Below are 15885 nucleotides of genomic sequence, written 5' to 3' on the forward strand. Positions count from 1 at the left end.
ATTTGAGCTTGCAGCCCAAACTCAGTTCAGACTCCAAACGCAAGCTGTATGTAGAACAGAGCTCTGCTTGCGATTTGTCCTGCAGGGAGAGGGGCCAAGGGGAAAAGACCAAGAAGTAGAAACAACTGCTCTGAATTCACATCTTTCAGGCCAACAACCACAAGATGTTTGGGCGGCTAGACTGTGCAGGAATGTGGCCATTGGCCCCGGGAGATTTATTGTCACGACCTGGGACAAACTTTGGGGGAACATCTACTAAATGAAACCGAGGATCTGATGCTAAGCCTGGATTTGTGCTGTGCCCAATAGACTCCTTCACCTTGCCCTCCTTTTGGCCTTGGCTATCACATGCGATGTCACTGAGTCATTTATAAAGATTTTTCTCTGGGAGACTATAATGTACAGAATTGGCAACAGGGAAAATCACTGAGTTTGCATGGCTTTGAGAGCAGAACATAGTTTCTGACTCAGAGCATAAACCGAGTTTATCCCAACACTGTGTTGGTCCCTGTGCGAGCGACACTTTGCTTGGGCTTCGTAACCTTTAGAAGGCAGATGAGGTCTTTAGCAGCAAAATGAAGATAATAATAGTCTCATCGACACAGGCTATTATGAAGATCAAATGAGACGAAACACACAGAAAATCTAGAACGGGTCCAGGCAGTGCGAGCACTCAGTAGGGGTTAGCTGGTCCTGGTCGTGGTGGTGTTTCTGCTCCTGGCACTGCTCTGTTCCCCTAAAGGCTCTTTGTCTCCACCTGCTTTCTTGCCACTTTGCTTAGCATTTCCCTGTGGGCCAGTCTGTTCTTCCCTGCACTGACCTCCCCCGCCCCCTTTGACTCCCCCCCTCCCCGGAGCCCTGTCCTGTTCCCCCAGATTCCACTACAGGGCAAGCTTCAATCAGGATTAAGTATTAAGCTATTAATGGGTGGTCACAATTTAAAGTGGCAGGCCACGCAAGTGACCTCCTACTTCAGGCTTTTAAATTCAGCCTCCAAGGGTTTAACCCAAAGGAGTGAGTGAAACAAGGAAGCAAACAGACAAACAAATAAATAAAGCTAATGGTAAAAGTTCTTAGGGACAGAGGAGGTTAACCCTGCTAATGTGTTTTTCAATGTTCACCTTGATCTTGGTGGGCCTCTCTTACTAACCAGCCCACTTATGTTCACCACAGCCTCCACTGAACAGCAAACGTTCATCTTGCAAGACTAAAGGGCACATGTTGTTCCTGGCTGCGTGCAATGCTGTCTGTCCACCTGCGTCGTTCTACAGACCTCTACAGAGGGACCTCGCTGGCACCTCACACCTGGGGGATCATCAGCAAGTCACTTTTGCCTCTTTGGGCCTTGATAGTACAACAAGAGGTCTGAGCCTTGGCACTTTCGCTCTTCCTGAGGAGTCCTTGGAAAACACCATCATCCCCAAACCCTCCTCTACGCCAGAAGCTCCTCCACAGCAAGCCAGAGAAAATGGTTCTGAACTGCCTGTGGCTGGACTGACAAGCACAAGCAAGATTTATGACTTTATTTTCCAGACAGAAGGAAGTCTAGTTTCTTAACATGTGCGATTTTCCATCTAAGAACCTTCGTTTATTCCCGTCAGTCATGGGCACGATTTCAAAGCAGGTCACTGCCACTTCTTGTGTTTCCTCCCTACTTTTGCATCTTGGACCCAGTGCGCACTTAACCATCTGAGGGCCCTGGATGCAAAGGCTGTTGTCCCTCACGTACAAAGGCAGTGTGAATAATTTCTGTGTCCCTCATGTACAAAGGCAGTATGAAACTACTGCCAGAGACCCAGTGACAAGAGCTCAGCTGGCAGTTTGAGTGGCTTCATGGGATAGAATCTTGTTAGTGAAATGCCACTAGTATGTGTTGATGTTGCCTTATTAGTAATTACAGAAATCATTTTGTCTCAGTAAAATCTCAGTTCCCCTGGTGACACAGGAATTCTTAGTAGATGAAAGGACTTCATTTCTGAAGACCAGTCATCAGCCCCAACACAAGTAGTCACTGGCATTCATAGGGTGCACTACTGTCCCGGAGCCCTCGCTTGCCCAGGCAGCCTGTGTTCACGTGTCTGGTGTGTTCACGGCTCTGTCGTCCCCCAACCTGGGATCATTCCATATTCTGATGCCGCTTCCACCTGATGAGTTCGTCAGTGTGATGCTTTTAAATTCTCTTTTTTTCTAATCATGGAAATAATTGATCTTTACTGCAGGAAACTTGGTAGTCATAAACAGAATTAAGTTTCCAAATTATCTTTCAGGGATTGTTTCTGTAATGTTTTGATCTATATTTTCCCCCATCTTTTCATATCTACATTCACTTTTTATTTATTCAATGTGCATATAATTATTAGGGGCTTATGGTGCGTAATGGGCTATCTGGAGGTGTGGGAAATACATTGAATTTCCTCAAGGGCTAAAAAATTTAGCAGAAGACATCAAATACCCATATTCTTTCATCTGACAAACATTTATCAGTATCTTTTAATGAGTGTCCTCAAGTGGCTTAGAGTTTAGGGTGATGGTGGATATGGCAATAGGATAATGAGGTGTTGTGAGCCCACAGAAGAGATGTGCTACACATGTGTACAGAGTGTTGCAAGTCCGTATAAGGGGTGTGTTATAGGGGCATGCAGGGTGTCGTGAGTCCGTAGGACAGATACGTTACCAAAAGCATGTTTTTAGTGTGGATAACAGAATCAATTGTCGTATCCTGCAGGTACACTACTCTAACGTGTCAAACAGTAGTCTAAGGTAATCATGTAAGAGATGTCACATGGCCAAATGTTATTAACTGCCAAAAAGGTGATAAGCATACTCTTTAATTAAAACTGAGATCAAGATTTTTTACACGGGGTTCCAGGAGTTGAAGGGGCAGAAATTGCCAAGTGAACCCCCAGCTTGGGGCCTGAAGCCTGCTTCAGATTCTGTCTTCGTCTCTTTCTGTCCCTACCCCGCTCATACTCTGTCTCTCTCAAAAATAAATAAATAAACAAACTTTTTTTAAAAAAATTAAAATATTTTTGACAGGCAAAACAGAAACTTTGTCATAAGAAGCATGAATTGTCCAAAGGAAATATGTAAAGTCTGCTTAAAATATTTAAGAAGGACAGTGATACTGGATGATAGAATCTCAGAAATTCAGGGAGGAATAAAGAACAATGAAAACAGTGAATATGTGTGGTAATTCTGAGTGAACATGGATTGTATAAAATAATAACAATGATAACAGCAATAATGTCTGAAAACATTTAAAATATATATAATATGGGGCACCTGGGTGGCTCAGTTGGTTAAGCATTTGACTTCGGCTCAGTTCATGATCTCCTGATTTGTGTGTTCAAGCCCTGTGTTGGGCTCTGTGCTGACAGCTCAGAGCCGGGAGCCTACTTTGGATTCTGTCTCCCTCTGTCTCTGACCCTCTCCCACTCCCATTCTGCCTCTCTCTCTCTCTCTCTCTCAAAAATAAATAAAACATTAAAAATTTAATAAAAATAAAAAATATATAATATAAGTAGAATGATTTTTGGGGTGGCAAATGAAGTAAAGCATGTTCTAAATCCCTTGAAATTTTAAGAAAGAGATAAAACACTAATTTAAATTGGAATTTTCTAGTAAAAGATGCATGTAGTAGTCTCAAGTATAACCAAAAAGAGAATAGTAATAGAATATATAACTACCAAGCTAATAGAAGAAAAAAAGGAAAGAACAAAAAGTCAACCAAATGGGATGTGAATAGAGAAAAAGAAGAATGTAGAACATATGAGACAAATAGAAAGCAATTAATGAGGTGACAGATTTCAGCTGAAATATATCAACAATTACGTTACATGTAAATGAAACAGATACTTAATAATAGGACCAAGATTAACCCCCAAATTTATATGCTGCTTCTAAGAGATACACATAAAATATAAAGATAAAACTGAAAGTAAAAGGATAGGAAACAAATCACTATGCAAACATAAATAAAAAGATTATGAAGCTACATATCAATGCAGACGTTAAGATAAAAAGTACAATTTACTGGAAGCTCTACTAATGCTAATTATGTATATTCCAAATAACAGTGTTAAAATATATAAAGAAAAAAGTAGGCAAAACTAAAATACAACAACAAAACCCCAAAAGCCCTGCAACAACAATGGGAGAATTTCATGCACTTCTCTCAGTACCTGATAGAATGAGCAATCTAAAAATGTCAGATAAATTCGGCCTGCTTAGTATATGTGTGGGGGGAAACTAATCCCCCAAACAGCACAATACATATTTTTATCAAATACACATGGAACAAAAATTGGCATGCCATAGAGTACTGAGTAGATTTTGAAGAATTGAAATCAGATGAAATATCTTTCTGATTACAGCACTGTTAAGTTAGAATAAAAGAAGGAAAAAACATAACTATAAAATTTCTTTGTGTTTAGAAATTAAAAATACACTTCTGGACTAACTGGATATTTGTTGGCTTTAATGAGTTATTTTAATTTTTAGTGTGTAATATGTAATTGTGGCTAAATTTTTAAAAGATTTCTTATAAAAGAAACATGATTAAATAATTATGAATGAAATTATTTATTGACTGGAATATGTTTCGTAATCATCCAATAGAATGTATGGGAAGATAGATAAAACAAAATTGGCCCTATATAAGATTGGCTGATAATTATTGAAATAAGGGATAGTTTTATGGAGACTATTTTCTCTTCTTTTGTATATTTCTCAAAATACCTATTACAGCAGGTAAAATAAATCTATTTTAAATAACTATGGTTCAAAAAAAGGCAAAAAATAAAAAAATATTTGGAACTGAAAAAAGTGAAAATACTATATACATCAAAACTTGTTATATGCATAACCAAATGAGCATAACAAAAACTTTGAAAAATGAATTGCTATTGTAATTACTACCTATATAAGGTGGGACAAAATTTTAGTTTGAACCTAACCAGGTTGATTGCCTGATAGAACAAAATATCAGTGTTCTCTAGAGGGTTTAAAAAAAATTTTTTTTTAATGTTCATTTATTTTTGAGAGAGAAACAGAGTGTGAGTGGGGGAGGGGTAAAGAGAGGGAGACATTGAATCTGAAGCAGGCTCCAGGCTCTGAGCTGTCAGCACAGAGCCCAACATGGGGCTTGAGCCCACAAACCACGAGATCATGACCTGGGCCAAAGTTGGACGCTTAACCGACTGATCCACCCAGGGACCCCTAGAGGATTTTAACAGCACCCTCACAATTTAATAGACTAAATGCTAAGTATACCATCCAAAATTCCTCAAAATACTGCAAACCAAAAAGTATGTCTAATTCTTAAGGGAATTGATAATAGATGCCAGCCTTGAGATGATTCAGATGTTGGAATTATGGGAAAGACTTTAAAGCAGCTATTGTAAACATGGTCTGTAAGCACTTTTGAAATCATGGACATACAGAAATTCTCAGCAGAGAAGTAGAAACTATTACAAAAATTGGGTATTTTGGAACTGAAAAATATGTAAAATAACAACAATAATAAAATAATAATGAAAATAATAGCAAAGCAACTTATTGAATAGGTTCAATAGCAGAATGGAGATAACAAAAAAGACAGTGAACTTGAAGAAGAAGCAATGAAATTTATCTGTCTGAAGGACAGAGAGAATAATAAGGAAAAAATTTTGACAGTCTGAGGTATCCATTGGACAATACCAAAAAGTATGATTTTTATGTGCTTGGAGTATCCTAAAAATAAAATAGACTGATGAAGAAAAAAAAAAACATTTGAGGATAATATGGCTGAAAACTTGATGATTTGGTGAAAGACATATTTACAGACTGAAGAAGTTTAGTGAACTTCAACAAAGACAAACTAAAAACAAATAAACAGACAAATAAATTGCATGCAGATATACCATCATTAAATTGCTAAAAAACAAAGATTAAAAAAAACCTTGAAAGCAGCTGAGAAAAATGATATCTTACATATACAGGAATGGCAATTTGAGTGACTGAATTTCCCATCAGAAAGCATGGAGGTGATGACAGTGAAACATTTGTAAAGTGCTGGAAAGAAGTACTGTCAATCTAGAATTCTGTATCTAGTGAAAATATACTTCAGGACTGAGGGCAATGAAAACATTTCTCAGATGAAGGAGAAGAAAATATTTTTTTATGCTGTATAGAAATGCTGAAAGACATTCTTCAGGTGGCAGGAAAATGGTAACAGAAGAAAACATGGAACTTGAAGAATGAAAGAAGAGGAACAAAAGTGGTAAATATATGGGTAAAAATAATAGACTATCTTTCTTCTTTTAAGGTCTTTTTAATTTACTTTTTTTTAATGTTTATTATTTATTTTTGAGAGAGAGAGAGAGAGAGGGAGAGAGAGAGAGAGAGAGAGACAAAGCATAAGCAGGGGAGGGGCAGAGAGAGAGGGAGACACAGAATACAAGGCAGGTTCCAGGCTCTGAGTTGTCAGCACAGAGCCTGATGTGGGGCTTGGACCCATGAACCATGAGACTGTGACCTGAGCTGAAGTCAGACATTTAACTGACTGAGCCACCCAGGCACCCTTCTTAAGGTCTTTAAAGCATACAATTGTTGAAAGCAAAAATTATTAAAAAAACTTTTTGGGGTGTCAATGCATGTAAATGTAATATATTTGGAAAGTAGAACATAAAGGCAGGAAAGTAAAAGGACTTTTAGACTGTGATGCTTCTATTTTACTTAAAGTGGTGCATTAATTAATCTAAGTTAACACTATAAAAATGAATACAAACCATAAAAAACATGATAAAAATAATACAAAGAGCAAAAATTTAGATAAATTAAGGTGGAATACTATTAATACTCAAATAGCCCTAAAGAAATCAAGAAAGGTGAAACAGAAAAACAAAGAAGAAAAAAAATAAAATGGTAGATATAAGTCCAAATATCTCAATCCTTATATTAAATGTAAATGGTCCAAACACATCAATGAAAAGACACTATCAATTTGGATAAGTAAAGAAGACCCAACTACATGCGGTCTATAAGAAACCCATGATATACCATGCAAGCACGAGTCAGAAGTGAGCTGGTCAGTAGTGACCATATCATCAAGAGACAAAGTAGACTTCAGGACTAGGAAAAATAAAAGGCATAAAAATGATATTACACAAAAGGTCAATTCATCAAGAAGACACAACAATTCTAAAAATGTTCATGAACCTAGCAATAGAGCTTGAAAATACATAAAGCAAATATTAATAGAAGTAAGATATAATCCACAATTATACTTGAAAATGTCAATACTCCTTTCTCAGTAATCAAGGGAACAAGTAGATGAAAGATATATATCAGTAAAGATATACACATCTGACAAACATTATCAAACAACTTGATCTAACAACAGAATATACACTTCAAGTGCATCTTCTCAAGTGCAGACGGAACATTAATCAAGATAGACCACACTCTGGATCATAAAGCAGTTCTTACTGAAGTTAAAAGAATTGAGACCACAATGTGTGATATCTGATTATAAAGGAATTTAATTAGAAATCAGTGAAAGAGGGGGCGCCTGGGCGGCGCAGTCGGTTAAGCGTCCGACTTCAGCCAGGTCACGATCTCGCGGTCCGGGAGTTCGAGCCCTGCGTCAGGCTCTGGGCTGATGGCTCAGAGCCTGGAGCCTGTTTCCGATTCTGTGTCTCCCTCTCTCTCTGCCCCTCCTCCGTTCATGCTCTGTCTCTCTGTGTCCCAAAAATGAATAATAAACGTTGAAAAAAAATTTTTTTAAAAAGAAATCAATGAAAGAGAGATAGCTAAAATTTTTCCAAATATTTGGAAATCAAAAAAAAAATCTCTGGGTTAGAGATGGGTCAATAAGTAAATATCAAGGGGTGCCTGGGTGGCTCAGTTGGTTGAGCATCTGACTTCGGTTCAGGTCATGATCTCACGGCTGGTGGGTTCAAGCCCCATATCGGGCTCTGTGCTGACAGCTCAGAGCCTGGAGCCTGTTTCAGATTCTGTGTCTCCCTCTATCTCTGCCCTTCCCCCACTCATGCTCTGTTTCCCTCTGTCTCAAAAATAAATAAACATTAAAAAAAATAAAAAAAAGAAAAAAGTAAATATCAAGATAAATCAGAACATATTTTGAATTGAATGAAAACTAAAATGAGGCATATAAAAATTTGTGGGACTTAGCTAAAGCAATGGCTAGAGGCAAGTACTCTAGCATTAAATGTTTTCCTTAGGGGAAAAAAAGAAGAAACTCTACCTAAAGAAAGAGGAGAAAATTAAACACAAAGGAAGACAAAGGAAAGAAATAATAAATATAAAAACAGAAATAGATAATATTGAAAACAATAAAGAAAATTAATGAACTCAAAACCTTGTACTTTGAAAAGTTCACTAAAATTGATAAACCTCTAGCCAGACTGCCCCATGATGAGAGAAGACACATATTATTATTATTATCAGAACTAAATAGAGACAACACTAAAGAACCTGAAAATATTAAAGGGAATTTAAAGTACTACTACAGAAAATTTTGCACCCATAAATTGATAATTTAGATCAAATAGAACAATTTCTTAAAAGATACAAACTACCAACTCTCATTCAAGAAGAAACAGATGATCTGAATAGCTCCATATTACTAACAAATTTATAGTTAACAACGTTCCAACAGAGAAAACTTCAGGCATAGATGGTTTCACTGGTAAATTCTAGAAAATATTCAAAGAAAAAAAAAAAACCTAACTCTATACAATCTTTTCCTGAAAATAGAAGAGGATAAAAAAACTTCCCAACTCATTTTGTGTGACCAGAGTTATCCTGATGCCAAAACCAGAAAAAAAATTACAAGAAAATAAAACTACAGACCAGTATTCTTCATGAATAATGACAGAAAAATCCTCAGCAAAATTTCAGTAAATCGGATCCATATTTAAAAAGGGCTAATACATAGTGACCAAATCAGGTATATGTCAGGAATACAAGGCTTGTTCAACAGTCCAAAATCAAACAATGTAAATCACCTTCCTGCATTATAATCAAAATAATGTACCAAACAATGTAATCATCATATTACAGACAAAAAAGAGAAACTATATGATCATATCAATAGATGCTCAAAATGCATTCGATAAGTCAACATCCACTCATGATAAAAGTTCAAGATACACTAGGAATAGAAAAGAATTTTCCCAACTTGCCAAAGGATGAAAAACCACCATGCTTAATAGTGAAAGAATGTTTTCCTTCTAATATGGAAAATAAGACAAGCTGTTATTGTTATTGGTAATAAATCAGTAGGAAAGCTCACACCGCCTGGTCCTTCTCACAACTTCTGTAATAAATATAAGTTTCCATTAATATTTCAAGTGAAATTTTTAGTCTAAACATGATGCTATCAATTATTTTAGAGAAAAATGAGCTATGTCACCAATCATAATCATAGCAATATTAATTTTTCTGTTTGGTTTTTAAATTCAAAAAAAGTTATCATCTTTTTTGAGAAAAATCCTATGAAACAGGAACTCAAAAAATAATTTCCAGTTCACAGACAAAACTATTGAATTTAGAGTAGTATAGCCCATTGGCCTAAGTGAGACACTCCGTCTCATCACCCTGGGTGTTTTCTTCACGATGCTAACGCAACATGCATTGTAATCATCTTGTTCAGTTTTGTTGTTTTTAAACTCAATTGTATGCCTCCCTGCCAGAATGTCAGCACTGTTGGAAACTTTCTTGGCACTTGCTTGGCATGAGATAGGTGTTCAGCCAGTTGGCTGAGGATTGAAGATCCTCCTGACGTTCAGTCTAAATGCTGTGTGTCTGGCCTTATATTGCATCCAGGAATGAAGGAGGCCAAGCTGTAGCTGGCTCTCAGATGTAAAATGCACCAGTGAGGACTGTATGGTAACATGAACAAATGCTTATGCTACAGGGCCGCCTGGGTGGCTCGGTCGGTTGAGTGTCCGACTTTGGCTCAGGTCATGATCATGCAGTTTGTGGGTTCAGGCCCCGCGTCGGGCTCTGTGCTGACAGCTCAGAGCCTGGAGCCTGTTTCTGATTCTGGGTCTCCCTCTCTCTCTCTGCCCCTTCCCTGATCATGCTGTGCCTGTCTGTCTGTCTGTCTCTCTCTCTCAAAAATAAACAAACATTAAAAAAATTAAAAAAAATACTTATGGTATAAAGATTACTGTAAAAGCAAATTACAAGATTGTACATATACTATGATTACTTTTCTTTTTGCACAAAATATGCATATAAAAAAGAATATAAGGAAATTTATTCAATTGGTTATGTTAGCCATACTTAGTAGTAAGATTAATGATAAGAATTTTTCCCCTTTAGTTTGTTTTCAAGATTTTCTCAAATGTGATTATATTACTTTGACCAACTACCCTAATCAAAGAGGCAATACCCTGCATTACTTATTGTATTTATGACGAGAATAAAATGTGCATGGTTTGCTTCCTCCTTGGGAGACAGTGTGGTATAAGGGGGCACGGTGGCTTGGAGTCAGCCCCACCTCTCCCAGCCCTGCCTTGGGTCTAGACGTGAGCCACACAGAGCTATGTGTGCTTTGTATGCTCTGCTATCTGCTTCGGAAACTTCTCCAATCATCCCTCATTCATGTGTCTGGCTAACTCCTTTAGGAATCAGTTCACAGGCCCCCTCCCAGAGAAAGCTGCCCCAAGCCTCTCGTGTGGAATTAGGCCCTCCCATGGGCTTATCTTACATCTTTGAATTACCTGTTTGCCTGTGGTTCTCCCATCTGGACTGTGTTTTGTCAGAGAACCCCATCCTGGCATGTTACAGAAGTTCAGTACACACGTGCTGGAGATGTGAATGGACAAGTAAGTGAGAGACTCTCGCTGGACTGTGCTCCTTCATATGTGTCTTTGGACGAGTCTTATAGCCTAGTTAGTATGTGTCTTTGGATGAGTCTTATAGCCTATCGGTGGTGCCAATAGCCTACCTGCAGATGACAATGCAGAATTCCAGATGCACATTTCTCTTACCCTTTGCTCCTTCCTGTTTTTCTCTTTCCCTCCTTCCTTCATAAAATTTTGTGAGCTCCCGTCATCCACTTGCCAGAGAAGGAGACAGTCCCCAGAGGGTCAGAACAAGTGTCCCTGTTCTCTGGATGCTGAGAGTCCCCTGGCCTTGAATATGCCAGATGGACAGCTCCTTCATCCCCTTCCTTTGGAAGTGCCAATGAGCTTTTAGTCGTTTGTATTAGCCATTGGGCCTATATACTAACGAATTTGTCACTTGGGTCAACTTCAGGATCACTCTCCAGGAGGAACCCTGACGTGGGTCTGCATAACTCAAGTTCTGCTCTGAGCATGGCTGTGGACACTGGGCCTAGTGGAGAACAGGGCACCAGGCAGAGACAGGCAGGATCTCCATGGAAGGAACTCCAGCACTCTCCTCCTGTGTGAGTGGGTCTCGCCTTCTGTCTTCATCATCTTCTTTTTTTTTTTTTTTTAGTTTTTTTTAATGTTTATTTATTTTTGACAGAGAGACAGAGCATGAGCGGGGGAGGGGCAGAGAGAGAGGGAGACACAGAATCCAAAGCAGGATCCAGGCTCTGAGCTGTCAGCACAGAGCCTGACGCGGGGCTCAAACTCACAGACTGAGATCATGACCGGAGCCAAAGTCAGACGCTCAACCTCAACCAACTGAACCACCTAGGTGCCCCATTCATCTTCTAATAGAAGTGTTTTCCCAGTGAAAGGCTGAATGATCAAGGGAAGAGGTAGGTCTCTCCTCCCCACCCCATGCCTATAAACTGAGAGGCTCGACTTGTCTGCTTTACACAGTGACTTCTGTGGGTGATTTAACTTGAAAACTTAAAGAAAGGGTGTGTGTGAAAACTACTGTTCAAATAGATCTTTTCAGGGGTTCACTGTAAGGCAACCACAAAACAGGGCAGCACACAGAACTTACTGTGTCCCACCTCAATCCCACACATACACGCACATTCATGGGGTGCACACTTGTACACACAAGCACACACCTCGCATGCTCATGTGGGCACACACTTAAACACACGCAGGCCCATCAGTGCTGTCCAAAACCCAATAAAATCATAGATTGAAGGACCTACCAGCCCTCTCCAGATAAGTTCCAGGGGTGGAGGGGACTTAACTCCCCAGGAGCAAGGGACTACTCAAAGTGTGGTGGCCACCCACGGACAGACGAGAGAGCTTCCAGAAACCTTACAGCAGCGTAGCATTCCCGGTAACCCAAGGTGTGAGCTCCCTGCCGTCCTGGGTGGGCAGAGGCAGCCCTGGTGGTGTGGAGCTTGCATGTGCATGGGTGCTGTCGGCCACTCCTGCACAGCAGGTCTACCACATGGGTGTGGCACCTTAGGACACATTTGTCAGTCTGACAGAACAGTGACTGTGACTTTACAGAATGTACAGTTAATACCGATTCTTGATGAGAGGTTGAGGGTACAGCTTGCTTCTCTCCAGGAAAGTTAACAGGGTTACCCTAAGCCTGCTAAAATGATGTCTTATCTTTCCTTCCAACCCATCAACAACCTGCATGCCCCAGAAACCTCGGTCAGACCGGTTTCTCTGAGCTTCTAAAGACCAAGCATGAAAACTGGTCGGTTGTACATCACCCCTGCACACAGTGTCTCTCATCTCTCCTGCTTAGATTAGATACACCAGGCAAGAAGCAGCTTCATTTGTAGCCTCCAACACTTGTTACCTCCAAGACTTGAAATGCTTTCAAAGCATGCATGTGGGCAACTGCTTTCATAAGTTTTCATGTAGCTATGACTGCAGAGTGATGAAGAGTTATATGTGTCCCAGCATGTACAGTTCAGTGAACTACTCGTGCATTTATGGTAATTTGTCCGTACTATACTATGTTCTGGTTATATTTATTAAAGTATGATTTTATGTCTCCTAAATCTAATAAAATCCAGGACTTGCTTTTGTATGTATTTTATTATTTTATTTTTTTAGATATTATCTTAACAATTTAATCCTTTTTTTTAGCATTTTTTTTACTTTTTATAATTTATTTATTTTTTATAATTTACATCCAAGTTAGTTAGCTCATGGTGCAACAATGATTTCAGTAGTAGATTCCTTAAGCTGCTTACCCATTTAGCCCATCCCCCCTCCCACAACCCTCCAGGAACCCTCTGTTTGTTCTCTATATTTAAGAGTCTCTTATGTTTTGTCCCCCTCCCTGTTTTTATCTTATTTTTGCTTCCCTTTCCTTATGTTCATCTGTTTTGGATCTTAAAGTCCTCATATGAGTGAAGTCATATATTTGTCTTTCTCTGACTGACTAATTTCACTTAGCATAATACCCTCCAGTTCCATCCACGTAGTTGCAAATGGCAAGATTTCATTTTTTGAAAAAATTTTTTTCAACGTTTATTTATTTTTGGGACAGAGAGAGACAGAGCATGAACGGGCAAGGGGCAGAGAGAGGGAGACACAGAATTGGAAACAGGCTCCAGGCTCTGAGCCATCAGCCCAGAGCCCGACGCGGGGCTCGAACTCACGGACCGCGAGATCGTGACCTGGCTGAAGTCGGACGCTTAACTGACTGCGCCACCCAGGCGCCCCAAGATTTCATTTTTTTTGACTGCCGAGTAATATATTACCACTGTATATATATACCACATCTTCTTTATCCATTTGGGATCTTTCCATACTTTGGCTACTATTGATAGCACTGGTATAAACATTGGGGTGCAAGTGCCCCTTCGAAACAGCCCACCTGTATCCCTTGGATAAATACCTAGTAGTGCAATTTCTGGGTCGTAGGATAGTTCTATTTTTAGTTTTTTGAGGAACCTCCATACTGTTTTCCAGAGTGGCTGCACCAGCTTGCATTCCCACCAACAATGCGAAAGAGATACTATTTCTCCGCATCCTCGCCAACATCTGTTGTTGCCTGAGTTGTTAATGTTAGCCATTCTGACAGGTGTGAGGTGATATCTCATTGTGGTTTTGATTTGTATTTCCCTGATAATGAGTGATGTTGAGCATTTTCTCATGTGTCAGTTGGCCATCTGGATGTCTTCTTTGGAGAAGTGTCTATTCATGTCTTTTGCCCATTTCTTCACTGGATTATTTGTTTTTTGGGTGTTGAGTTTGAGAGGTTCTTTATGGATTTTGCATACTAACCTTTTTTCTGATGTGTCATTTGCAAATATCTTCTCCCATTCCATTGGTTGTCTTTTAGTTTTGCTGATTGTTTCCTTTGCTGTGCAGAAGCTTTTTATTTTGATGAGGTCCCAATAGTTCATTCTTGCTTTTGTTTCCCTTGCCTCTGGAGAAGTATTGAGTAAGAAGTTGCTGTAGTGTACGCATTTTTAAATTTTATGTTTCTGGTAATTGATTTTTCCTGTGTTTTATAGCAGTATTAGTCTGTAATGAGTTGGACATTAGAAATGTAATTTAGTCTTCTCCACAGGTGGTCTGGGAAGCACTCAGGATTCCCCATCACGAGCCCTGAGCAGCGTGAGATGCCTCTAGGCTGACAGTGCCCTGTAAAGTAACAAGTTCACACGGCAGTTTGGGGCCTCTCAATGCAAACTTGATGAGCCTGGAAAATACCCTGGGGTAGCCGTAAGTGGAGCCAGGCCCAATAATTAGTGACTTAGCTATGAAACAATACAGGGACATTCTAGTTTATCAAAATTTAGCAACTCAGAACTTTACTTGACTTTTAAGAGAGAAGCAGAGGACCTGAAAATAAGCTGCTCACAGAGAGTTCTTGGAGGCGTCAGGAAGAAGAGCTTCAAGCTTGGCGACCCCTGGGGGTCAGTGCAGGTTCATCGTAATTCCCCACACTTGCTACAAACAAGGAGAATTGATATTCTGAGCCATGTCCCAAATCACAGCGAGACGCTCCTGTGCCTTCTGAATCATCAGAGGGTCAAGCGTGTTCAGCCAGAAAAGTGAACCAATCCATTTCAGGAAATGTTCAGTGTTAAGTGATGACCCAGAAAGTGCTCTGGTGATCCCAGAATTACCTTTAGCTCCCAGTTGTAGGGTTTGCCCTGTGTGTGGGCTTCCTGAAATTCTCTCTTCTACAGAAGCTGGGTTTCAGTGCAAGGCAGCGGGAGGTCGGTTTTCTTTCTTGCCCTGAGGCCTGGTTCAGTTTGTTCTTCCCTCATTTGGCAAACACGACGTGACCCCTTGGTGCGAGGTCCTCTGCTGGGCAATGAGACACAGGTGAGGTAAGGTCCATGCACTCTGGTAGGGGACTTCTATCAGCACCCTCGGTTCCACTAATTTGACCAGAAATTCATAAAAACGTTAACTTAAAGACTAAAGTACATTCACTTTCCGTTCAACTCATAGCTTGTCCTTGGACAACATTTGCTGTCTGGAATTCTCCATGTTTTTCCTGGAATAAACCTCACCCATAATACCTCATTTATGCTGTCCACTTTTTTGTGAGAGTAAAAATGAAAAAGAATTTAAGGACTCTGAGGAAAAGCTATCTTAGAACTGCATATTCTGTTATTTTTGTGATTTTAAAAAAATCTTACAGAATTTTGTGATACTGACTTAAGCAAATATTTGGCAATTTGCTTTATTAATTCTTTAATAAATTCAAAGGAGTTACCATAAAACAAAAAACCTGTTTTCACTTCTCCATTCATACTTCTTCAGTTTATGTGCTATTACTTAGTGTTGTTTCTTAGTGAGTACAGGTGGCACACACTGAGGGACAGCGAATGCCCCACTTTGCTGGTGTGAGGGTGGGTCAGAGTCACCTAGAGCCTCTGGCCCGCTGCTCACCTTGGCATCGATCGGTTTCATTAACGCAGTGACTTGGTCCTATGGGTTTTGGGTTAAACAGCTTCTACCGTAAGGAAATATGTCATAAGAATGGCCCTAGTGGAGACAAAAATGAAAA

Source organism: Felis catus, chromosome A2 (assembly GCF_018350175.1).
Source record: "Felis catus isolate Fca126 chromosome A2, F.catus_Fca126_mat1.0, whole genome shotgun sequence".
NCBI classification, from domain to species: Eukaryota; Metazoa; Chordata; class Mammalia; order Carnivora; family Felidae; genus Felis; species Felis catus.